Source organism: Macaca nemestrina, chromosome 4, assembly GCF_043159975.1.
Source record: "Macaca nemestrina isolate mMacNem1 chromosome 4, mMacNem.hap1, whole genome shotgun sequence".
Classification (NCBI taxonomy): domain Eukaryota; kingdom Metazoa; phylum Chordata; class Mammalia; order Primates; family Cercopithecidae; genus Macaca; species Macaca nemestrina.
Window position 1 is genome coordinate 129,052,074 of NC_092128.1, and position 27,770 is coordinate 129,079,843.

The 27,770-nt window shown below is 41.8% G+C and overlaps 2 pseudogenes; both read right to left on the reverse strand.

The window, feature by feature from the left end:
- Window positions 1-27,770, reverse strand: part of LOC105466770 (septin-14-like) — a 70,819-nt pseudogene that overhangs the window by 15,807 nt on the left and 27,242 nt on the right.
- Window positions 15,762-18,825, reverse strand: LOC139362493 (borealin pseudogene; annotated as a pseudogene).

Below are 27,770 nucleotides of genomic sequence, written 5' to 3' on the forward strand. Positions count from 1 at the left end.
AAAATTAGCCAGGTGTGGTGGCACACACTTGTAGTCCCAGCTACTTAGGAGGCTGAGGCAGGAGAATTGCTTGAACCTAGGAAGCGGAGGTTGCAGTGAGCCAAGACTATGCCATTGCACTTCAGCCTGGGCAACAGAGCATGACTCTGTCTCAAAAAAAAAAAAAAAAAAAAAGAAAGAAGGAGAAAAGAAAGCCAACGAGACACCATTAGGCAAACCATTTTCAGGTTATGGGAGTTTGAGATGGAAAATAGAGAAAGGAGAAGAAAGCTTATTTAAAGAAAGAAATGCTCAAAACTGCCTAAATCATGGGAAAGATTTAGACATCCAAATCCACGAAGCTTAAAGATTTCTAGGCCGGGCGCGGTGGCTCAAGCCTGTAATCCCAGCACTTTGGGAGGCCGAGACGGGCGGATCATGAGGTCAGGAGATCGAGACCATCCTGGCTAACACGGTGAAACCCCGTCTCTACTAAAAATACAAGAAAATTAGCCGGGCGAGGTGGTGGGCGCCTGTAGTCCCAGCTACTCGGGAGGCTGAGGCAGGAGAATGGCGTGAACCCAGGGGAGCGGAGCTTGCAGTGAGCCGAGATCACGCCACTGCACTCCAGCCTGGGGCACAGAGCAAGACTCCGCGTCAAAAAAAAAAAAAAAAGATTTCTAAAGAGGTTCAAACCAAATAGATACTCACCAAGTCAAAATATAATCAAATAGTCAAAAGTTAAAGATTTTTTAAAATGTTGAAGAGGCAAGAGAAAGGTGGCGTGACATAGACAAGAGAATCTTCATTAGACTACCAGCAGATTTCTCAGAAGAAGCTTTGCGGTTCAGGACAGATTCAAATAATACATTCAAAGTGCTGAAAGAAAAAAACTGCCAGCAACTAATACTATGTCTGACAAAGCTATCCTTCTGAAAGAAAGAAGAAATAACATGTTCCCTAGACAAACAAAGCTGAGGGAATTCAGGACCACTAGGTCTACCTTAAAAAAAATGCTTAAGGGAGTTTTTCAAGTAAAAACGAAAGAATGAAGTTGGGCGCGGTGGCTCATGCCAATAATCCCAGCATTTTGGGAGGCCAAGGTGGGTGGATTGCCTGAGGTCAGGAGGTCAAGACCAGCCTGGCCAACATGGCAAAACCCCATCTCTACTAAAAATACAAAAAATTAGCCAGGTGTGGTGAAGGTCACTGAGATTGCACCACTGCACTCCAGCCTGGGCGACAAGAGTCAAACTACATCTCAAAAAAAAACAAAAACAAAAACAAAAACAAAAACTTGAGGCCTGGCCTTCTGCTCCCCTCCAACCCCCCATCCTCTGGGCCCAAGCCACCTTGGCTGAGGAGGGGGCTGAGGAGGTGAGAGCCCCTGCCAGGAACCCCCTGCCCAGACCAAGAACTCGGCCCACAGGCCCCTGATGCCTGCGTCCAGCGAGGCCTCCAGTGGCGTCGGCATGTTCATGTGGAGGAACGTGGAACCTCGCTCTGTGGCCGTGTCCCCCTGGTATTCCGTCCCCTTCCTGATCCCTCCCTGCAGCTGCCCGAGGCCCAGCAACCTGCCAGTCACTCAGTGGCCTCTAACCAGACAAAAGAACCTGCCAAGTTGGCAGCTGTTGCTCATGAGCATCCACCAGGTGGGACAGGGAGTGCTAACCCTGGGCGGCCCCCTGGAACCACCTGTCCTGAAAGCCCAGGGTCCAGACCTCCACACACTTTGTGGGTGGTGGAACCTGGTAAGGGCCCACCTCCCACCATGGGGGAGGAGCCCTGGGCCCCTCGGGGAGCCCCTGCTGGATGGTGAGACAGAGAATGATGACAATAATGCCCTCCTGTCCCTCATGTCTCCTGACACCCAGTTGCCTCTAGCACCCAGAAGATGTCGGACCCAGTCCCTCAGTGCCCTGCACAAGGAACAGGACTCATCTTCTGAGAAGGATGGATGCAGCCCCAACAAATGGGACAAGGACCACATGCAGTGGCCCATGAGTGGCAGTCATGATCTTCAGCAAGTGGCACCAGGCCCTGGCAGGGCCCACCAGCGTCACCCCAACTACGACAACCAGACCTGAGCAAGTGGTGGAACACCCTGGGGTCCAATGAGACGCAGAAGTACCACGACCTGACCTCCCAGGTGAAGGTGGTCCACTTGCAACAAGGACCGAAAGAAGTCCAGCTCAGAGGCCAACCCCACGAGCTTGGGCCTGGCAGGAGTGAAAAAGGGCTCGCGGAGCAGAGCATGTTGGAGATGGGCATTGCCACTGCCCTGTGGTGTCCTCTGAGCTCCTGTCATTTGCAGCCCAGACACTCCTGAGCTGGGATACCAAGGAGCAGCTTCTGTGGGGCAGAAGAGCTGCACACAGGGAACCTGGCTCAGCTGGGCCCCAAGCCTTCTCCCACAGTGGGGTACGCAGCCTGGACGGCAGGGAAGTGACCATCAGGCACTACAGGAATTGATGCAAGTGGTGTCTGGCGCTGCATCAGACTCTGGCCCAAAGCCTTCTACCCAGTATGGAGCTCTAGGCCCCTCTGCAGCCCTTGGTGAGGGAGGTGCCTTGGTGGCCAGTGGGCAGCCCTGCTGCTGCCCACCTGAGCTTCTCATTCCCAGCATGTGGCCAGTGAGGACACAGTGAGTGATGAGAGGTCAGCCGTGAGAAGGAAGGGGTGATGATGTCATTGCTGATGATGGCTTCAGCACCACTGACATTGATCTCAAGTGCAAGGAGCGGGTGACCAACAGTGAGAGTAGGGACGGCTCTAAGGAGGACCCAGAGGGCAACAAGGGCTTTGGTGGGAAGGTGTTTGCACCTGTCATCTGCTCCTCCTTTATCCCCTGCCACCCCTTTGCTGGACCCTGAGCCCCCAAGGCCCCCCCAATCCACCTGCAGCCTTGGCAAGGCTATGGTCCCACCCTGTCCTCCTCCTCCATGTACTTGGATGCTTCCTCCTCAACCTCGGCAGCCACCTCCTTCTCACTGGGCCCAGGAAAGAGTCTGGTCAGGGCAGCACAGCAGGCCCCCTATGGACCTCCACCCCTGGAGCTGGGGACCCAGTGACACCTTCCAAGGCAACCTGGTTCCTCCCAATGGATCCTGCCACCTTCTTGCACAAGAGACTTGAAAGTGTGGGCGGCCTGGAGCCACCAGGCCCCACAGTCATCGCGGCCCCTCCCAACACAGGCTTTCCTAGGCACCAGCTTGGCTGAGCCACCCGGGGGACGGCGCCTGCAAAGGAGAAACTGACTGGGCTTTGTGGGGTGGGGCACAGGAAACCCCACGACCTGGATCCCACACCCAAGGACCCCACCTCGCCCAAGTGCAAGATGAAAAGATGCTCCAGCTGCAGCCTAGAGCCCAAAACAGCAAAGTGTGCCAAGTGCGAGGGGGACAGCTTCCCCTTTGCCAGCACAGGCAGAGAAGCAGAGGACGGGCTCAGGGAACCGGAGTCGGAGAAGGTGCGGTCCTCCACAGTGTGTGTGCCCTGGACTAGCGCCGGGCCCTGGTCATGCAGCTCTTCCAGGACCACGGCTTCATCCCGTTCCCCAGGGCACAGCCTCCCTCCAGGCCCGCTATGTACCTATCTTCCCCTCCAAGGTTTGTGTGCTGAACATCCTGCCCACGCTATCCCACCAGCTTCAGGCGGTACTTGCCTCAGCACCAGCCCCTGGGACCCAGGCAGCTCCTCCTGGCGGCCCTGCACCCATCACCAGCATCCGTTTCACCTGCAGTTGAAGATCGGTGAGGTGCCCAGAAGATCATGCAGCGGCCACTCCCACGGAGCAGCCCTCGGGGCTGAGGCTTCTCCCCCTGGACCGCCACCCACTGGCACCACTGCTGCCTCTGCCTTGACTCCCAGCCCTGAGGGGGTCCTGACCCCACATCACCGGGCTCAGACTCTGGCTCTGCCCACCACTCCTTCTGCCCCAGACAGCCTGGACAGCCTGGCTGAAAGGGGACTCCCCAGCCCTGCTCCCTACCCCTGGGTCCCTCACACAGCTATCACAGGCAGTTGGGGGACCCCGGAGAAGATCCAGGACTCACAGTAGCCCCTGAGAACATGGACAGTATGTGGGGGTAGCAATGGAGGGCAGGATGGTTATCTCCTCCCGGGTAAAGCCATTTCATCCTTTCCAGTTTGGGGCAGAATGAAGCCTGCTCCTCTTTTAGATACCCCCTGGGGTACCCTGCTGGTGACAGCTGGGGGCGCCGCAGGGGCAGTCTCCCTCCTCCAAGCCCCTGTACATAACCTGGAGTATGTGATCTTCAGAGCTTTTCACTATCCAAGACAGCTCCTGCCAGGGCTGCAAGCTGGAGTGTGGTGCGAACCTTGGGCCACAGGGAGGCGCCTGCAGAGTAGGGGGAGTTCATGCACCCCTTTTTTCCCCAGAGGGGCTGGACTCAGCTTAGTTTGGGGGTGGGGGCTCCTGCACTTTGCCACAGGAACTGGGAGGGTTTTCTCCCCACCCCTTCCTGCCCTTCCAACTTGAGTTGTACTTTCTAAGAAGGTGATTCCCCCTGCCCTTGCCCCCTTCCCCAGAACAGAACATGCTGATCATGTGCGATATTTTTTACTGTGCTGAGAAGCCGCGATGACTGACATTAAAGGTGTTTAACACCAACTAATAATAATAATAATAATAGTAAAATAAAAACTTGACTTCACATTGGTTTGGCCTGATCTGTTGGGGCCTGGTGCAGAAACTCACTCCAAAACAATTACCTCCCGCAATTTTTATAAGATGGTGGCCACAATTCCAAAATTCCATACTTTTGGAATTGATACACAAGATATAAAGAAAAAATTAGAGGCCAGGACCGGAGGCTCATGCCTGTAATCCCAGCACTTTGGGAGGCCGGGGCGGGTGGATCACCTGAGGTCAGAAGTTTGAGACCAGCTTGGCCAACATGGTGAAACACTGTCTCTACTAAAAATATAAAAATTAGCTGGGAGTGGTGTTGGGCACCTGTCATCCCAGCTACTTGGAAGGCTGAGGCAGGAGAATCGCTTGAATCCAGGATCTGGAGGTTTCAGTGAGTTGAGGTTTCACCACTGCACTCCAGCCTGGGCAACAGAGCAAGGCTCCATCGCAAAAAAATTAAAAAAATTAGCCGGGTGTGGTAGTGCATGTCTGTAATCTCAGATATTTGGGAGGCTGAGGTAGGAGCATTGCTTGAACCAGGGAGGCACAGGTTGCAGTGAATCGAGATTGTGCCATTGCACTCCAGTCTAGGTGACAAGAGCAAAACTCGATCTCAAAAAATAAATCAAAGCATACCACTACAAAAATACCAACAAATCACAAAGGAAAGAGAGGAACAAAGGAACTACAAAACAATCAGAAAACAATTAATAAAATGACAATAGTAGGTCCTTACCTATAAAAGTTAAAAATAAATACATGAATCCCACTAATCAATAGACATCAAGTAGCAGAATATGAATAAAGAAATAATTCTAATATGTGGCTTACAAGAGACTCACTTTTGCCTTAAGGACATACTTAGACTAAAAGTGAAAGAATAGAAAAAGATGGACAGGTAGGGTGGCTCATGCCTGTAATCCCAGCACTTTGGGAGGCTGAGGCAAGCAGATCACTTGAGGTCAAGAGTTCAAGACCAGTCTGGCCAACACGGTGAAATTCCATCTCCACTAAAAATACAAAAAAAAAAATAAAAGAAAATAAATTTAGCCACGCACGATAGTGGGCACCTGTAGCCTCAGCTACTCAGGAGGCTGAGGCAGGAGAATCTCCTGAGTCCAAGAGGTGGAGATTGCAATGAGCCAGGATTGCGTCACTGCACCCCAGCCTAGGTGACAGAGCAAGACTCTGTCTCAAAAAAAAAAAAAAAAAGGAAAAAGAAAAAGATATTATATGCAAATTATAGGCAAAAGAGGATAGGGCAGGTATACTTATTGCAGACAATTAGACTTTTGGTCAAATTTTGTCATAAGAGACAAGATCACTATATAATAATAGAGATCAATTCATAAAGAGGTTATAACAATTGTCAAATATATGACAACATTGGAGCACCTAATATATAAAGCAAATATTAACAGAAATGAAGGAAGAAACTTACAGCAATATAAGAACAGTAGGGGACTACTGTATCCCACTTTCAGCACCAGAGAGTCCATCCAAACAGAAAGTAAGTAGGGAAACAGTAGATGTGAGTAACTATAGACCCAATAGACTGAAGAGGCATAGATAGATTATTTCACCAAACAGTAGAAGAATACATTCTTCTCAAGGCCACAGGAACATTCTCCAACATAGATCATATATTGGGCCACAAAACGACTCTTAATAAATTTTAAAAGTTTGAAATCATATTATGTATCTTTTTATCACAATAGTATAATATTAGAAATCAATAACAGAAAGATTTTATATTGAAGCACTATTCATAATAGCCAAAATTTGGAAGCAACCTAACTGTCCGCCAACAGACGACTGGATGAAAACAAATGTCACATATACACAGTGGAGTACCATTCAGTCATAAAAAGAATGAGATCCTGTCACTTGCAACAACATGGATGGAACTGGAGGACCTTACGTTAAGTGAAATCAGCCAGGCACAGAACGATAAACTTCACATGTTCTCACTTGCTTGTGGGAGCTAAAAATTAAAACAATTGAACTCAGCTGGGCACAGTAGTGCATGCATGTAATCCCAGCACTTTGGGAGGCTGACGCAGGTGGATCACCTGGGGTCAGGAGTTTGAGACCAGCCTGGCCAACATGGAAAATCTCCATCTCTACTAAAAATACAAAAATTAGCTGGGTATGGTGGTGCATGCCTGTAATCTCAACCACTTGCGAGGCTGAGGTAGGAGAATCGCTTGAACCCGGGAGGCAGAGGTTGCAGCGAGCTGAGATTCCATAGCCGCACGCCAGCCTGGGTGACAGAGCAAGACTTCATCTCAAAAAAAACAAAAAACAAAAAAAAAAAAACCAGTTGAACTCATGATGATTACCACAGGCTGGGAAGGATAGTAGGTGTCGGGGGAAGTGAGGACAGTTAATAGGTACAAAAATATAAAGAATAAATAAGACCCAGTACTTGATAGCACAACAGGGTGACCATATGCAATAATAATTAATTGTACCTTTTAAAATAACTATCATTGGAATTCTTGTAACACAAAGGACAAATGCTTGAAGTGATAGATATCCCATTTACCCTGATGTGATTATTACACATTGTATGCCTCTATCAAAATATCTAATGTACCCCATAAATAGGTATACTTACTATGTTCCCACAGAAATTAAAAATTAAAAAATATACATCTCTTAGGCTGGGCACAGTGGCTCACACCTGTAATCCCAGTACTTTGGGAGGCCGAGGCAGGTGGATCACCTGAGGTTGGGAGTTCAAGACCAGCCTGACCAACATGGAGAAACCCTGTCTCTACTAAAAATACAAAATTAGCCAGGCATGGTGGCTCATGCCTGTAATCTCAGCTACTCGGGAGACTGAGGCAGGAGAATCACTTGAACCTGGGAGGCAGAGGTTGTGATGAGTCGAGATCACACCATTGCACTACAGCCTGGGCAACAAGAGCAAAACTCCGTCTCAAAACAAACAAACAAACAAACAAAAATATCTATATATATATATCTATATATAGAGATATACTATATATATAGATATATAGATCTTTACACAAAAGAAGATAAAAAAACAACATATCAATAGTTATGGGATATAGCAAAAGCAGTTTAAGAGTGAAGTATATTGCAGTAAATGCCTATATTAAGAAAAAAGATGAGCAAACTCGCAAATCTTCAACAAAATACTAGCAAACTGAATTAGATCACACATTAAATACCAGATGGCCAAGTAGAATTTATTCTTGGAATGCAAGGATGATTCAACTACACAAATCAATAAATGTGACCACATGCAGAAAAAGAAAATTAGATCTTTATCTCAAACCATATGCAAATCTCAACTCAAAACGGTTGAAAGACTTCACTGCTGTAAGGTCTAAAGCTGTACAACTACTTTAAATAATTAGGATTAAATTCCTTAAGTTGGGTCCGAGCAATGATTTTTTAGATACAAACTCCAAACCATAGACAACATAGGCAAAAATGGACAAATAAAATTATATCAAACTAAAAAGCTCCTGCACAGCCAAAAAAACAATCAACAGAATAAAGACTCAAACTATGAAATGTGAGAAAATATTTGCGAACCGTACATCTAATAAGGGGTTAATGCCCAAAATATGCAAGAACTCAAACAATTCAATAGTATGAAAACAACCTCATTCTGAAAATGGACAGTGAGCCTGAACTTTTTTTTTTTTTTTTGAGATGGAGTGTCACTCTGTTGCCCAGGCTGGAGTGCAGTGGCGAGATCTCGGCTCACTGCAACCTCCTCCTCCCAGGTTCAAACATTTCTCCTGCCTCAGCCTCCTGAGTAGCTGGATTTACAGGCATGCACCACCATGCCCGGCTAATTTTTGTGCTTTTAGTTGAGACAGGGTTTCACCATGTTGGCCAGACTCATCTCAAACTCCTGACCTTAGGGGATCTGCCCATCTCCATCTCCCAAAGTACTGGAATTATAGGTGTGAGCCACTGTGCCAAGCCACAATTTTTATTACTTATAATTCAACTGTCTTTGAGTGAGACATCTGGCCTCTAGCACCTAATTACCATTTTATTTTTATGAAAAAGGAAGTTCATGTTCCAATTTACCTAATAAAACTAAATGTTCTTAAACTAAAGCCACCTACACTTGAGAGAAAGAAATTATGGTTTCAAAAATATGTCTTCACCAAAAATGTATTTGTGACAAATAATTAAAACTATATTAATAGCCTTCTTTTCCATTTTATTAGAAATGTCATGGAATAAAATAAATTTACATAATTTACCAACTTCAAATTTTCTCATTAATCAAGGCCAGCACTAGTCAACATTTGCTTATTTATAAAAGTGAAGACAATTTTCTAGTGCATTCATAGCATTAGACAGTCCAAGACTCTTCTTGGGTTTGTCAAAAATTAAACTTATTGCATGAAAATTTAAATTATAAATAAAATAAATAAATTTTTATAAAATTATCTTAAGAGTTATTTAAAGGGAAATTATCTCTAAGTTCTCTAGAAGAAACACTACAGACTATACTTTTGTAAAGGCTATATTCAAATCTACATGGTAAAAAGCTACTTTTTGAAAAATAGCAAGTATTCTCCAAAAACATCAACTAAACTCTTGAGATTGAAATGCCCAAATTAATCGGGGCACCTAAAAATTAATGCAAATTATATCAAATATCAGTACTGACCTCTTTTTCAGCTTCTTTAAATGTTGCTTCTTTCTCCTTGACTCACTGCATAAATCTCTGTTTCAACTCTTCTTCTTCCCTCTGACATTGATTGTAGAACTCTTGTCTTTTGGCTTCAGAGATTTCTTGAAAACTAAAGAGAAATGTTTTCTTAGTTTTATATTAAAATGAGGTAGGAGAATCGCTTGAACTCCATCTCAAAAAAAAAATGCTAGTATAAACATGTAAAAAAATGTATATTATATGTAAGGTCCTATATAAGGAAATTTACCAACATTCTCTCGTGTTTAGCTGCACAAAATGGAAATTTCTGTATCATAAGATGTAAAAACCAAGGCATAAACTTAAGATCAGAGTATATGTAAAGAATAGGAGAAATTTCCAACACTTGTATGAGTGAATTCTTATCCCCAACACTTTCCAGCATATCATACTTCTTCACATCTTTTGACAGTAAAATTCAGGGAAACCTCTAACGTATGAGACGATGTTCAAAAATAGTCTAAAATAAAGCAAACAGTCTTCCAAAATATTATCATTTATTTAAGAGAGTTAACTTTTGGGTGTCTGCAAAGAACAATGAATGTTATAACTGGATTATATACACTACAGTGCCACGTTTTTGCAACAGAAGTACTATTTGTCTTTTTTTTTTTTTTTTTTTTGAGACAGAGTCTCGCTTTGTTGCCCAGGCTAGTGCAGTGGCATGATCTCAGCTCACTGCAAGCTCCGCCACCCAGGTTCAAGCAATTCTCCTGCCTCAGCCTCCCAAGTAACTGGGATTATGGACACCTGTCACCATGTCGGCTAATTTTTTTTTGTATTTTTAGTAGGGACAGGGTTTTACCATGTTGGCCAGGCTGATCTTAAACTCCTGACCTCAAGTGATCCGCCTGCCTCTGCCTCCCAAAGTACTGGGATTACAAGTGGGAGTCACCACACCCAGTTCTATTCTTTTTCAAGTTAGAGAAATACACTTGCTCTCCAACTTCTCTCCTTTAACTTCCAGGACACTGCACTACTGCTTTTCAGCTGGTTCTTCCATCAAACTATGCTTAATACCTTTTGTCAAACTTTGCTAATATTTTTCCATCTTTTTCTTTATCCTTTTGGTTTTCTTTTGAGTTGGAGTCTTGCTCAGTTGGCCAGGCTGGAGTAGTGCAGTGAGGCGATCTCAGTCCACTGCAACCTCCACCTCCTGGGTTCAAGCAATTCTCCTGCCTCAGCCTTCCAAGTGGCTGGGATACAGGTGTGCACCACCACGCCCAGCTAATTTTTGTATTTTTAGTAGAGACAGGGTTTTACTATGTTGGCCAGGCTGCTCTCAAACTCCTGACCTCAGATGATCTGCATGTCTCAGCCTCCCAAAGTGCTGGTATTACAGGCATGAGCCACCATGCCCAGCCTATCCTGTCTTTCATATAATATATACACATTTCATACAAATACAAAAAATAGAACAAAATGCTGGGATTGTTCTTCAAGACACATTTCAGCATATATCCATATTGAATACTCATATTTCAGCATAAAAATGAGATCTCACATTATGTTGTTCCTACTGTCTCAATCTTCATCAAAACATGATAAAAACACCTAACATTCAGCTTGTTTTCTTTAGGATGGTTCAAGGCAGGAGAAGTATAATTATTCTCATACCCAAATTATTGTACTTTGTGTTTGTAAGGACTCCTAAATTATCCATTTGGTTGTGCTAGCAATATTTTTACTCACCTAACTGGCTGGTTGTCTGGGCCCACATCTGTAAAGCCCATTTTCTCCAGTTTTTGGTACCAATAACATTCATAGTGCTGAGTGTGGGTTTTTTCTTTTAGATTTTCCATATTGGTACAAAGAAGCATATCTCAGAGCGTAACGAAGTCAGAGCAATTTTCATTTTCCACTAGTAAAAAAAAAATAATGAATAAACAACACTTATTATCAATCCTTGACAATCATGAATGAATGAAATCATGAAATAATGAATACATGAATAAAAAACGTTTAAAACAACACACAACGGAACAACTTGATTAACAGCTATAATTATTTAAACCATGTAAGTGTGGTTGTACTATACGTACCAACTGTAGGCAGAGATTATTTACAGGTTATCAAATTTGCTTTAAACTTATTACCTGAAGAACAAGCAGGAAAGATTGAAATAATATTTTATATACATATATGTACAGGTTTTTATTAACAATTGTGTTGTATGTTACAAACCACCTCTGGGTATTTTGGAGTGCTGACAGAATATGTAATATAACATCACTAGTGTAAATAATTTTATTAAAGTAAATTCTGCTAGCAAAAATGCCTTACAATTATACATACTTGTAAGGCCCCTGGCCTGACAATTTCTTAAAGAAGTTAAAACAGAACTACCATTTGACCCAGCAATCCCATTACCAGGTTTATACCCAAAGGAATAGATATTGTTCTATTATAAAGACACAGGCATGTGTATCACAGCACTTTACACAATAACAAAGTACTTTTCACAATAACAAAGACAGAATCAACCTAAATGTCCATCAGTGGTAGACTAGGTAGAGAAAATGTATATACACACCATGGAATACTGCACAGCCATGAAAAAAGAACAAGATCATGTCCTTTGCAGCAACATGGATGGAGCTGAAGCCATTATCCAAAGTGATGTAAGGCAGGAACAGAAAACCAAACACCACACACTCTCATTTATAAGTGGGAGATAAATATTGAGAACACATGAACACAGAGGGAACAACAGATGCTGGGGCCTCCTTGAGGGAGGGAGGACAGTGAGGATAGAAAAGGTACTATGCTTACTCCTTTTTTCTTTTTCTTTTTTAGTATATGTGCTACCGAAGTGAGCACTTTTTTCTGTTGGTTTGAGATGGAGTCTCTCTCTGTTGCCGGGGCTGGAGTGCAATGGTGTGATCTCGGCTCACTGCAACCTCCGCCTCTCAGGTTCAAGTGATTTTCCCACCTCAGCCTCTTAAGTAGCTGGGATTACAGGCACCCACCACCATGCCCGGCTAATTTTGGTTATTTTTTAGGAGAGAGAGAGTTTTGACATGTTGGTGAGGCTAGGCTCAACTCCTAACCTCAGGTGATCCACCCGCCTTGGCCTGACAAAGTGCTGGGATTACAGACTCGAGCCACTGCATCTGGCCAGTACTATGCTTATTATCTGTGTGATGAAATAATCTGTACACCAAACCCCCATGACACGAAATTTACCTATACAACAAACTTGCACATGTACCCCTGAACCAAAAATACAAATTTTTTTTTAAAAAGGAATTCTTGGCCGGGCGCGGTGGCTCAAGCCTGTAATCCCAGCACTTTGGGAGGCCGAGACGGGCGGATCACGAGGTCAGTAGATCGAGACCATCCTGGCTGACACAGTGAAACCCCGTCTCTACTAAAAAATACAAAAAAACTAGCCGGGCGAGGTGGCGGGCGCCTGTAGTCCCAGCTACTCGGGAGGCTGAGGCAGGAGAATGGCGTGAACCTGGGAGGCGGAGCTTGCAGTGAGCCAAGATCAGCCACTGCACTCCAGCCTGGGCGGCAGAGCGAGACTCTGTCTCAAAAAAAAAAAAAAAAAAAAAAAGAAAGGAATTCTTTTCTCCATATGCTTGCCAACACTGGTGATGGTTTGTCTTTCTGATAACAGTCATTCTGACAGACATGAAGTGATACTTCATCATGTGTTTAGTTCGCATTTTCCTGATGATTAGAGATGCTATTTTTTTTTCATATTTCTTTTGGCCATTTGTATTTCTTCTTTTGAGAAATGCCTGTTCAGATCCTTCACCCATTTTTCATTGTGTTATTTTGTTCTTTGTTTTCTTGCTATTGAGTTGTTAGAGTCATAGCAAAAGTATTACATATTTTGAACATTAGCCCCTTATCAGATGTATAATTTGAAAATATTTTTTCCAATTTCTGGGTTGTATCTTCATGCTATTAGTTATTTATTTTGGTTTTGTTGCTGGTGCTTTTGAAGTTTTTTGTTTGTTTGTTTTTTGAGGTGGAGTCTCGCTCTGTTGCCCCAGCTGGAGTGCAGTGGCAAGATCTCGGCTCACTGCAATCTCCGCCTCCTGGGTTCAAGCCATTCTCCTGCTCAGCCTTCTGAGTAGCTGGTATTATGGGCACCCACCACCACACCCAGCTAATTTTTATATTTTTAGTAGAGACGAGGTTTCACCATGTTGGTCAGGCTGGTCTGAAACTCCTGAAATCAGGTGATCCACCCACCTCAGCCTCCCAAAGTGCTGGGATAACAGGCATGAGTAACTGCACCTGGCCAGCTTTTGGAATTCTATTCAAGAAATAATTGTCATGACCGATGTCATGGAGCTTTTCCCCTATGTTTTGTTCTAATAGCTTTACAATTTTAAGTATTAAGACTTTTATCCATTTTGAGTTGATTTTTGTACATGCTGTGAGATAAGAGTAAAGTTTTATTCTTCCACATGTGAATATCCAGTTTAACCAATACTATTTATTGAAAAGATCATACTGTACCCAGTATGTGTTCTTGGCACCTTGGTCAAAAATCAATGGACTATAATTACTTAAGTTTATTTACGGGCATTCTATCCTGTTACATTGATTGATGTGTCTGCTTTTATGCCAGTGCCATGCTGTCTGGATTACAATCACTTTATAATATATCTTGAAATCAAGGAGTACAATGCTTTCAGCTTTGTTGTTTTCTGCTCAAGATTGTTTTCACTATGCAGGTTTTTTTTTTCTAATTCCGTATAATTTTAGGATTTTTTTTCTGTTTCTGTTAAAAAATGACTTTGGAATTTTGATAGCAATGGTATTAAATCTGTAGACCATTTTGGGTAGTATAGACATTTTAACAATATTATTTCTTCTAATCCATGAACATGGGGTAACTTTCCATTTATTTGTGTCTTCTTCAATTTTTTTTAAACACAAAACCAGAATTTGTTGAAAGCAGGTACCAGCTCTGATTAGAACAAATCAGCTTAGAGATACCATTACTGAGAAGAACAATACATACAAATGTATATATATATATACACACACACACACACACACACAGAGAGAGAGAGAGAGAATATATATAATATATACAAAAATCTCAAGAAAAGGAGAATAACTTAAAAGAATTCAACTTGAATACGACTATATTATGAAAATGGTCTTGTTGCAAAGTAATAACAAATACCACAAAGAGCCCTACTTGAGAAAACCATGTGCCTTCAAGCCTGTGAGTGAGGACTCTGGTTCTCAAATTCTTAGAACACAGCACATGATTCTCTGCGACAGAGAGGCTGGCTGCAGCACGAGGGCCTCACTGCTGACTCCATTTAACAAAGTCCATGCCCCAGGCACAGGCTAAACACAGGGAATGAGGCCACCAGGCAAATCATACCCACCCCTGCCAACATGAGCCCCATAAAAGAGAAGTGCTTACTGAAACCGACAGACTTGGCAGGGAACACTGGGCCATAGATAGCTTAGAGAGAATTATTTTGTGATCAGTCACATGAAAACCCTAGAATCGAAGCCCTACAATTCCCTTATCCAAATGCCCACTGACACTAGTGAGGTAGAAGAGTCAGACACAGAAGCTGTCTCCAAACCAGTAGTTGGTCTTCAGTAAACAAGAATAAACATAAAACACTGTTTCGGCTGCATACAGTGGCTCACGTCTGTAATCCCAGCACTTCAGGAGGCCGAGACAGGCGGATCACTTGAGGTCAGGAGTTCAAGACCAGCCTGGCCAACATGGTGAAACCTCGTCTCTACTAAAAATACAAAAATTAGCCAGTGTAGTGGCACGTGCCTGTAATCCCAGCTACTTGGGAGGCTGAGGCAGCAGAATTTCTGGAATCTGGGAAATGGAGGTTGCAGTGAGCCAAGATCATGCCACTACACTCCAGCCTCGGTGACAGATTGAGACTCCATTTCAAAAAAAGAAAAACAAAAAAAACCAAACACTGTTTCACAAGTGGGCTTCGAAAGAACTACTGGGCACAGCAGGTGAAAGATCCCAAAGTCCCATTGAGCACCTCCAACAGCAGGAGGAGGAAGAAAGGGAGGAGGGGGAGGAGAGATGAGTGCTGGAGGGGAGACGTGCGTGTTCCCTGTTGAGGTTACTGCTGCAAACTGTCCTGATCTGATGATTTGTACAGTCCCCCCCACTTTCTGGACCAGCCCTCTCATGGCCCAAAGCTCACTTCTCTGAGCCCAAACCTCTCAGTCTCAAGCATAGAGAACAGAAATGCCAGATGCAAAGGCTCTCTGGGTAGGGGTGGTGGAGGGAGTCTTCCGGAGAACACAGGGTTCTTGTGCACCACCTCGGTTGCAGGCAGGGCAGGGCAGGGCAAAGAGGATGCTGAGGTACAGCGGGCAGAAGGCAGCAGCTCAGAGGGCAGGGAGGATTCAGCTGGAGACTGACAGGATGTTTCCATGGCATGGCTCCTGCAAGAAATGGCTGGGGTCAGCTGGGATGGAGGGCTGAAGAGCACAGCCCTACCTAACTGGTGTGGGAACAGCATGTCTCCCCTTCCTGAATTCCCACAGAGGAACACGGCTCTTTGCTTTGGAACTTCACACTCAAACAACAAGCCTGAAGGGAAGAAGTCTTGGCTGGGCATGGTGGCTCAAGCCTGTAATCCCAGCATTTTCAGAGGCCAAGGTGAGGGGATTACCCGAGGTCAGGAGTTCGAGACCAGCCTGGCCAACATGGTGAAACCCTGTCTCTATTAAAAATACAAAAACCTAGCTGGGCACGGTGGTGGATGCCTGTAATCTCAGTTACTCAGGAGGCTGAGGCAGAAGAATCGCTTAAACTCAGGAGGCAGAGGTTGCAGTGAGCCAAGATCATACCATTGCACTCCAGCCTGGGTGACAAGAGTGAAACTCCATCCCCAGAAACAAACAAAAAAAAAGGTCCACCCTGTCAACTTTGGCTTCTCATTTATGGTCTGTATGCTGCTGCAGATTTGGGCAAGATGGTTGGAGAGCTTCTTAACATTTCCCAAGGCCTCTGGATCTAGCTGGGTGATGCTAAGCCTCTGCAAGTCACTGGCCAATAATCACATGCGCCCTTTGCCATCCACTGGCACAGTGAGAAAGATCTCTTTGCTGTGGGCAAGGGGGATGCCATTTCCTGAGATGTTGTAAATCCACTCTCCTGTGGCAGGAGTGTGCAGGCCAGGGATTGTGAAGACCCTCGAGTCAAACCTGGGTGTCAGGCCTGGAGTTGATTTCACTATGGACACGTCCAATCGGCCCAAAGCTGGGGTAATGGTGATGGCACAGCTTGACTTTTCCCTTTTGCCTTTTTCTTGTACAGACTGAGTTCTCTTCTTGGATGGAGGACACCTTTTGACTATTGCAGTTTGAAGATTCTTATGTTTATTTTCTTCTTCTTCCTCTTCCACTATCATTTCATCTACTTGTATCACCTTTCATGTTTTAGCAGATTTCAGGGGCGTTTGAATAGCTTCCGTGGTTAGTTTGTTTATTTCAGTGATATCCAGGTCAGCTGTTGCTGCCTCTTCCAAGCCCTGTTTGTTTCCTCCAAGGGAGAAGTAGTCGAGCCATTCATCTATGTGCAATGCCTTGGGGAGCCACAGGATCTGGATGTTGTAGAGTTTATCCACCTCCTTGAAGAGGTTCTGCCTGTCTGACTCAATTGGCTTGATTCGTATTTCCACTTCACGGTCGAAGTCTTTAAGAAAGGAGGCGAGTTTCCACTTCCCTAAGGAGTTGGTCTTGGCCACACAACTGCTGCCCTCCTAGGAGCCATGGTGCTTGGTGGAAGCTGTGGGGAGCAACACATAAGGGGAAGACAAACTCTCCTCCAATTTTAAATCAAGTTTGACAGTTCTTTTTTTTTTTTTTTTTTTTTTGAGACGTAGTCTTGCCCTGTTGCCCAGGCTGGAGTGCAGTGGTGTGATCTTGGCTCACTGCAAACTCCGCCTCCCAGGTTCAAGTGATTCTTCCGCCTCCACCTCCCAAGTAGCTGGGATTACAAGCACGCATCACCACGCCTGGCTAATTTTTGTTTTATTTTAGATGGAGTTTTGCTTTTGTTGCCCAGGCTGGGGTGCAATGGTGCAATCAGGCTCACTGCAACCTCCGCCTCCTGGGTTAAAGCAATTCTCCTGCCTCGGCCTCTCGAGTAGCTAGGATTACAGGCATGCACCACCACACCCAACTACTTTTGTATTTTTAGTAGAGATGCGGTTTCTCCACGTTGGTCAGGCTGGTCTCGAACTCCCAACCTCAGGTTATCTGCCCACTTCAGCCTCCCAAAGTGCTGGGATTACAGGCTTGAGCCATCGCGTTTGGCCTAATTTTTCCATTTTTTTAGTACAAAAGGGGTTTCGCCATGTTGGCCAGGCTAGTCTTGAACTCCTGACTTCAGATGATCTGTCTGCCTCAGCCACCTAAAGTGCTGGGATTACAGGTGTGAGCCACAGCACCCAGCAATTTTTATTTTATTATTATTATTATTATTATTATTATTATTATTATTATTATTTAAGATGGAGTCTCGCTCTGTCACCCAAGCTGGAGTGCAGTTGTGCGATCTCGGCTCACTGCAACGTATGCCTCCCAGGTTCAAGTGATTCTCCTGCCTCAGCCTCCTGAGTAGCTGGGATTACAGGTGCCTGCCACCACACACGGCTAAGTTTTTGTATTTTTAGTAGAGAAGGGGTTTTGCCATGTGGGCCAGGCTGGTCTCAAGCTCCTGGCCTCAAGTGATCCACCCGCCTCAGCCTCCCGAAATGCTGGGATTACAAGCATCAGCCACCGCGCCTGGCCAAGTTTTACTGTTTTTAGTGTGCAGATATTTTACTTCTTTGGTTAGATTTATTCTTAAACATTTTACTTTTCAGCATTATTCACAATAGCCAAGATACGGAAACAATCTAAGTGCCCATCAACAAGGTACACAATAAAATACTATAAAGCTTTTAAAAAGAATGAAATCTTGTCATGTGTAAAACATGAATGAAATAGTAGGACATTACGCTAAGAGAAATAAACCAGGGACAGAAGGACAAATCCTGTATAATCTCACTTATATGTGGTAACTAAAAATGTCAATCTCACAGAAATAGAGAGTTGACAGGTGGTGAATGGAGGAGAGTGAGGAGGCCGAGGGATGGGGAAACAGAAAATATTGACCAAATGGTACAAAGCTGTAGTTAGACTGGAGGAATAAGCTTCAGTGATCTATTGTATTGCATGGTGTCCACAGTTAATAATAAGCTACTGTATATTTCAAAATTGCTGAAATGTGGAGTGGGGTGGAGCAAGATGGCTGAACAGAACCCCTCATCAATCATTCCCCTACATAAACACCAAATTGAACAATTATCCATGCAAGAAAGCACCTTCATAAGAACAAAAAATCGGGTAAGCAATCACAGTATCTGCTTTTAACATTATATCAAGAAAAGAGGCACTGAAGATTGCAGTAAAGAGAGTCTTGCATAGCCTATACCATCTGACATTCATCCCCCAGCAGCACCATACTGAACTGAGAGGGAATCTGTGTGCTTTGGGGAGGGAGAGTGAAGTGATTATGGGACTTTGCATTGGAACTCAGTGACTGCCCTATCACAGTGGAACACAACACAGGGCAGAATTCTGCTAGTGCCCACAAAGGGAACTTTTTTTTTTTTTTTTAGATGGAGTCTCACTCTTTCACCCAGACTGGAGTGCAGTGGCGTGATCTCGGCTTACTGCAACCTCCACCTCCCAGATTCAAGTGATTCTCCTGTCTCAGCCTCCCGAGTAGCTGAGACTACAGCTGCATACCACCATGCCCAGCTAATTTTTGTATTTTTAGTAGAGACAGGGTTTCATCATATTGGTCAGGTTGGTCTTGAACTCCTGACCTTAGGTGATCCATCCACCTTGTCCTCCCAAAGTGCTGGGACTACAGATGTGAGCCACCACTCCTGGCCAAAAGGAGTATTTAACCTAGATCCCACTAAAGAGGAACCCCCGATGATGGAGACTGACAGGAACTTAAGTTCCAGCTACCTCTACCACTAGTTAATTAAACTGCCCTGGGGTCCTGAATAAATTTGAAAGGCAGTCAGGCCACAAAGTCTGCAGTTCTTGGGCAAATCAAGGTGCTGAACTTGCTCAGAGCCAGTGGAATGGGAATGCGCATGACCCCGTGAGACATCAGTTTTGGTGGCCAAGAAGTGCTTGTATCACACCTCCCCCAACTCCAGGCAGTGCAGCTCAAAGAGAGACTCTCCATTTGTGGGAAAGAGAAGGAAGATTAGAAGAGAACTGTGTCTTAAAACTTGAGTAGCAGCTCAGCCACAGGAAAGCACACCACTAAACTGATTCCTGAAGCCCCCAATTCCAAGCCCTACTTCCTAGACATTTCTAGAGCCACTCTGGGACAGAAGGGAACTTGTTGCACTGAAGAGATGGACCCAGCCAGCAGGACTCACCACCTGCTGACTCTTTTCACCTAAAGAGCCCTTGGGCCTTAAACATCAGTAGTAGCAAGGCAGTAGTTGCCATGGGCCTTGGGCAGGACCCAGTAATTTGCTGGCTTCATATGTGATCCAGCACAGTAGCAGCTGTGGTGTTCACAGGAGAAACTGTCACCCCCTCCCTCAACTCCAAGCAACCTAGCACAGACAGACAGACTCCTTCAGTTTGGGAGAAAGTGAGAAAAGAGTTTGAGAGATTCTGCCTAATAGTCCAAGGAATTCTCCCAGATATTATCCAAGACCACTGAGGCAGTATGAGTCTGCTAGAGTCACAGTGTTACTGGGCTTAGGGTACTCCCTAGTAAATTCCCTTTGAATACTTAGAAAATCTTCTCAAGAAGAACAGGCACAACTGAGCCCAGAATGCAAAGACTAAAATAAATATCTAACTCTTCAATGTCCAGACATAGATGAACAATGACAAGCATCAAGACCATCCCAGAAAACATGACCTCACCAAATGAAGCAAATAAGGCACTAATGACCAATCCCAATCACACATCTCAGGACAGAGATATGTAACCTTTCAGAGAACTCAAAATAGCTGTTTTAAAAGAGCTCCATGAAATTCAAGATAACACAGAGAAGAAATCCAGAATTATATTAGATACATTTACCAAAGAGATTAAAATAATTTTTAAAAACCAAGCAGAAATACTGAAACTGAAAAATTTAATTGACATACTGAAGAATGCATCAGAGTCTCTTAACAGCAGAACTGGTCAAGCAGAAGAAACAATTAGTGAACTTGAAGAAAGCTAACTGAAAATACAGTTAGAGGAGAAAAAAGAAAAATGAAATTAAAAATAAAGTGTACCTATGAGATCTAAAAATAGCCTCAAAAGGGCAAATCTAAGGGTTACTGGTCTTAAAAAGGAGGAAGAGAGACAGAGATAGGAATAGAAAGATTACTCAAAGGGATAATATCAGGGAACATCACAAACCTAGAGAAAGATATCAATGTTCAAGTACAAGAAGGTTATAGAACACCAAGCAGATTTAACCCATAGAAGACTACCTCAAGGCATGTGATAATCAAACTCCCAAAGGTCAAGGATAAAGAAAGGATCCTGAAAGCAGCAAGAGAAAACAAACAAATAACATACGATGGAGCTTCAATGTGTCTGGCAGCGCACTTTTCAGTGAAAACCTTACAGGCCAGGAGAGAGTGGCATGACATATGTAAAATGCTGAAGAAGAAAACCTTTTAGCCAAGAATGGTATAACCAGCAAAAATATCCTCCAAACATGAAGGAGAAATGAAGACTTTCCCAGACAAATAAAAGTTGAAGGATTTCATTAACACCAAACCTGTCCTAAAATAAACACTAAAGAGAATTCCTTTGTATATATATATATGGATGTTTATACATATATAGATGTTTATATGTGTATATATACATATAAACATTGATGGGCAATAAGAAACCATTTGAAGGTACAAGACTCACTGGTAATATTAGGTAGGCTCAAGAGGAACTGTGGGCCAGGCACAGTGGCTCATGATTGTAATCCCAGCACTTTGAAAGGCTGAGGCAGGAGGATCACAAGGTCAGGAGTTCGAGACCAGCCTGGTAACACAGTGAAACCCCACATCTACTAAAAATACAAAAATTAGCTGGGCATGGTGGTGGGCACCTGTAACCACAGCTACTTGGGAGGTTGAGTTAGGAGAATTGCTTGAACCCGGGAGGTAGAGGTTGCAGTGAGCTGAGATCGCACCATTGCACTCCAGCCTGGGCAGCAGAGCTAGACTAAATCTCAAAAAAAAAAAAAAAAAAAAAAAAAGAGGAACTGTTTTTTTTGCCATTACTTTTAATGCCATAACTTTTAATGGCAAAAACTGCAATTACTTTTGCACCAACCTAATAGTAAGTATACAGATACATGTGGAATGTTATAACAAGCTTATTGTGGTGGGTAAAGCACTCATATCTGGAGTAGAAATACTAAAAGGTAAACCTATCAAAAGTAATAACAAACAACTTTTCAAGACATAGACAGTATAAAATATAAATAGAAATTTTAAAAATGTTAATAAAGTGGAGGCAGGAAGTTAAAGTGTAAAGTTTTTACTAGTTTTTGCTTGTTCGTTAGTTTCTTTGTTCATTTATACAATCAGGGGTAAGTTGTCATTAGTTTAAAATAATGGGTTATAAAATGTTATATACAAACCTCATGGTAACCTCAAATTAAAAAAAAGTACAACAGATACACAAAAAATAAAAAGCAAGAAATTAAAAAGCATACTATCAGAGAAAATCACCTTGACTAAAAGGAAGACAAGAAGGTAGGTAAAAAGGAAGACCACAAACCCACCAGAAAACAAATAACAAAATGACAAGAGTAAGTCCTTATTTATCAATAACAACATTGAATGTAAATGGATTAAACTCTCCAATCAAGAGATACAGAGTGATTAGCCAGGCATGGTAGTGGGCGCCTGTAATCCCAGCTACTAGGGAGGCTGAGGCAGGAGAATTGCTTAAGCCCGGAAAGTCAAAATTGGAGGCCTGGAGGTTGCAGTGAGCTGAGATTGTGCCACTGCACTCCAGCCTGGGTGACAGAGCAAGACTCTGTCTCAAAAAAAAAAAAAAAAAAAAAAGACACAGGGTGGCTGAATGGATTCAACAACAACAACAACAACAATGGTCTGTTGCCTACTAGAACACACTTCACCCAAAAAGACACTAACAGACTAAAAATAAAGGGATGGGAAGATAATTCCATGCCAATGGAAACCAAAAAAGAACATGAAAATTTATACTTATATCAGATAGAATACATTTCAAGACAAAAACCATAAAAACAGACAAGGAAGGTCCATTATGTTGATAAAGGGATTAATTAAGAAAGAGACCATAACCACTATAAATACATATGTACCCAACATTGGAGCACTTAGATATATGAAGGAAACATTGTTAGAGCTAAAGAAAGAGAAAGATTACAATATAATAATAGCTGGAGACTTCAACATTCCACTTTTGGCATTGCACAGATCATCCAGACAGAAAATCAGCAAAAGAATCAGACTTAATCTGCAGTATGGACCAAATGGACCTAAAAGATAGTTATAGGACATTCATCTCCTCAGCATGTAGCATATTCTCAAGGATAGAGAATATGTTAGGCCACAAAACAAGTCTTAAACAATTCAAAATATGAAATCATCAAGTATTATCCCTGATTACAATGGAATAAAAGTATAGATCAATAACAAGAGGAACTTTGGAAACTACACAAACACATGGAAATTAAGCAATATATTCCTGAATGACCAGTAGGTCGATGAGGAAATAAAGAAGGTAATTTTAAAATTTATTGAAATAAATGAAAATGGAAATATAGCATACCAAAACCTATGGGATACAGCAAAAGTAGTACTAAGAACAAAGTTTATAGCAAATAAGTTCCCACATCAAAAAAGTAGAAAAACATCAAATAAACAATCTAACAGTGCATCTTAAAGAACTAGAAAAGCAAGAGCAAACCAACCCCAAAATTAGTATAAGAAAAGAATAAAAATCAGAGCAGAAATATATGAAATTAAAATGAAAAAAAATCAAAGGTCAATGAAATGAAAAGTTTATTTTTTCAAAATATAAACAAAATCTACAAACCTTTAGCCAGACTAAGGAAAAAAAAGAGTAGACCCAAATAAACTCAGAGATGAAAAATGAGACATTATGACCAGGTGCAGTGGCTCACACCTGTAATTCCAGCACTTTGGGAGGCTGAGACAAGAGGATTGCTTGAGCCAGGAGTTTGAGACCAACCCGGGCAACATAGTGATACCCCCTTCTCTAAAATAAAGAAAAAAAAAGAAAGAAAGAAAAAGGAGGCATTACAAACTGATGCCGCAGAAATCCAAAGGCTCATTGGAGGCTACTATGAGCAACTATATGCCAATAAATTAAAAAACGTAAAAGACAGGGATGAATTTCTAGACACATACAACCTATCAAGATTGAACCATGAAGAAATTCTAAACCTGAATGGACCAATAACAAGTAATGAGATCAAAACCGATATAAGAAGTCTCCCAGCAAAGACATGTCCAGAAAAAGAAAAAACAATCTAAAAAAGAAATAAAAACTAATTCAATTTACGATTGCTATAAATAAAATACCTAGAAATAAATGTGACCAAAGAAATGAAAAATCTCTACAATGAAAACTGTAAAACACTGATGCAAAAAATTGAAAAGGACACAAAACAATGGAAACATAGTTCATGTTCATGGATTGGAAGAATCAATAATATTGTTAAAATATCCTTATTACCCAAAGCAATCTATAGATTAAATGCAATCCCTATCAAAATACCAATGACATTCTTCATAGAAAAAGAAAAAACAATCCTAAGATGTACGTGGAACCAAAAAAAAATACTTAAAGCAACTCTGGGCAAAAATGACAACACTGGGGGGAATCGCATTACCTGACTTCAAATTATACTACAAAGCTATAATAAGTGAAACAGCATGGTATTAGCATAAAAACAGACACATAGACCAATTGAACAGAATACAGAACCCAGAAATAAGTCCATATAGGCACACATAACTCATTTTCAACAAAGGTGCCAAGCACATACATTGGGGAAAGGATAAGCTCTTCAATAAATGGTGTTGGGAAAACTGGATATCCATATGCAGAAGAAAGAAACTAGACTTTTATCTCTCACCACATATAAAAATCAAATCAAAATAGATTAAAGACTTAAATCTAAGATGTCAAAGTATGAAACAACTACAAAAAACAATGGGGAAACTCTTTAGGACATTTATTAATACCCCACAAGCACAGGCAATCAAAGCAAAAATAGACAAATAGGATCACCTCAAGTTAAAAACTTCTGTGAAACAAAGGAAACAATCAACAAAGTGAAGAGACAACCTACACAATAGAAAATATTTGCAAACTATTTATCTGACAAGAGATTAATAACCAGAATATACTTAAGAAGCTCAAACAACTCAATAGGAAAAAATTTAATAATCCAATTTAAGATGGGCAAAAGATCTGAACAGACATTTCTCCAAAGAAGACATTTTGTCTTATTGACAACAGCCATTTTAACATGTGTGAAGTAACGGTTCATGGTGGGTTTTTTAAAATGCCAAACAAGCAATGAAAAGGTTTTCAACATCACTCATTACCAGAGAAAGGCAAATAAAAACTACAATGAGATATCATCTCACCCCAGTTAAAAAAGCTTTTATCCAAAAGACAGGCAATAACAAATGCTGGTGAGGATATGGAGAAAAAGGAATCCTTGTACACTGTTGGTAGGAATGTCAATCAGTACAGTTTCTATAGAAAACAGTATGGAGTTTCCTAAAAAAAAAAAAAAAAAAACACTAAAAATAGAACTACCATATGATCCAGCAATCCCACTAGTAGGTGTATACCCAGAAGAAAGAAAAGTAGTATATCAAAGAGATAGATCCACTCCCTTGTTTGTTACAGCACTATTGACATAGTGAAATAACAAACATTGCCAAGATTTGAAAGCAACCTAAGTATCCATCATCAGATGAATGAATAAAGTAAATGCGGTACACATACATGATGGAGTACTATTCAGTCATAAAAAAAATGAGATCCTGTCATTTGCAACAACGTGGATGGAACCGAGGACATTATGTTAAGTGAAATAAGCAAGACACAGGAAGACATGTCCTCACTCATTTGTGGAGCTAAAAATTAAAACAATTGAACGCATGGGGATAAAGAGTGGAATGTTAATCACCAGTAACTAGGAAACGATTGGGAGGGAGAGAAGTGGGGATGGTTGATGGGTACAAATACATAAATAGAATGAATAAGATCTAGTATTTGATAGCACAAAAGGGTGACTACAGTCAACAACAATTTACTGTATATTTTAGAATAACTAAGAGTATAATTGGATTGTCTGTAACACAAAGAAAGGATAAATGCTTGAGTTGATGGGTACTCTATTTACCCTGATGTGATTACTGCACATTGAATGAGAGTATCAAAAATCTCATGCACCCTATAAATATATACACCTACTATGTATCCATAAAAATTAAAAATTAAAAAACACAGGCACAGTGTGGTGGCTCATGCTTGTAATCCCAGCATTTTGGGAGGCTGAGGCAGGTGGATCACCTGAGGTCAGGAGTTCGAGATTAGCCTGACCAACATGCCAAAACCCTGTCTCTACTAAAAATACAAAAAAAAAAAAAAAAAAAAAAAAAATCCCAGCTACTTGGGAGACTGAGGAAGGAGAATTGCTTGAACCCAGGAGGCGGAGGTTGCAGTGAGCCAAGATCACACCATTGCACTCCAGCCTGGGCAACAAGAGCTAAACTCCATCTCAAAAAAAAAAAAAAAATTAACAACACAATAAGCTGTTACTTCCCCCATGCTAAAATGGCTATTATCAGTAAGACAAACAAGTGCTGGTGAGGACATGGAAAAAAGAGAACCCTTGTACACTGTTTGTGGCAATGTCAATTAGGATAGCAGTAAATTAGGATAGAAAAACAGTATGGAGTTTCTTCAAAAAATTAAAAATAAAACAACTAACATATGATTCAGCCATCTCACTACTGGATATATTACCTCCCAAAAATGAAGTCGGTATGTCAGAGAGATACCTACACTACCATTATTCACAAAAGCCAAGATATGGAAGCAATCTAAGTGTCCATGAATAGATGCATGAAGAAAATAAGTGTGGCATACATGTGCAATGGAATACTACTCAGCCTTAAAAATCAGGAAATCCTATCATTTGCAGCAACATGGATGGAACTGGAGGACTTTACACTAAGTGAATACTCCAAGCACAGAAAGACAAATAGTAAATGATCTCACTAATAGATCACATATTTAAAAGTTAAACTTGTAGAAACAGAGTAGAATGGTGGTTATGTGATTTAGGTGGAGGGTATGGTAGGAGAGATGTTAGTCAAAGGATACAAAATTTTAGTTAGATAAGAAAAAGTTAGAGATCTATTGTACAACATAGTGACCATGTTAATAACAATATTTTATATTCTTGAAAATTGCTAAGATAGATGTTAAGTTTTCATCACAAAAATAATTGAGATAACACATATGTTAATTAAATCAACCATTTCACAATGTATATGTATTTCAAAACAACATGTTGTACATAAGTACATACAATTTTGTCAATTAAGATTAATTAATGAAAAATAATTTGTATGACTCTCTCCTGTGTTTATCATGTCCAGAAGATTGACCACAATATATGATTTATTGTGTTTAATACTGTGACCACATTTTATACATCCACATATAGTATAGTTATATATTTTATACTAATATACTAATGTTTAACAAATTTTAAAATTTCTAATATGTCAATTTTTTAAAAACATCATTTGGGGCTGGGCACGGTGGCTCATGCCTTAATCCCAGCACTTTGCAAGGCTGAGACAGGTGGATCACCTGAGATCAGGAGTTCGAGATCAGCCAAATACAGTGAAACCCCGTCTCTATTAAAAATACAAAAATTAGCCAGGTGTGGTGGCAGGCACATGTAATCCCAGCTACTCAGAAGGCCGAGGCAGGAGAATCACTTGAACCCAGGAGGTGGAGGTTGCAGTGGGCCAAAATCGTGCCACTGCACTCCAGCCTGGGTGACAGGAGCAAAACTCTGTCTCGAAAAAAACAAAAAAACCCAAAAAACATCATTTGGAAACCAGTACAAGTAGAAATTTTCCATTCTCCAATAATTAGTACCACAAGTATATGAATCAGACAATAAATTACTGCTTACTACACTATTCTAACTTAATATGATGCTAAATAATTATATAAACGTCAAAGGTATAATCTTTAGCCAAAGCTAAACTGTACTGTCTTGTTTTAAAAAGTCTATCAGTCTTTTTTTGTAGTGACCAGTTTAAAATGGTTTTTACATTAGGTAGTAATGAGTTTATGTAACATGTCTA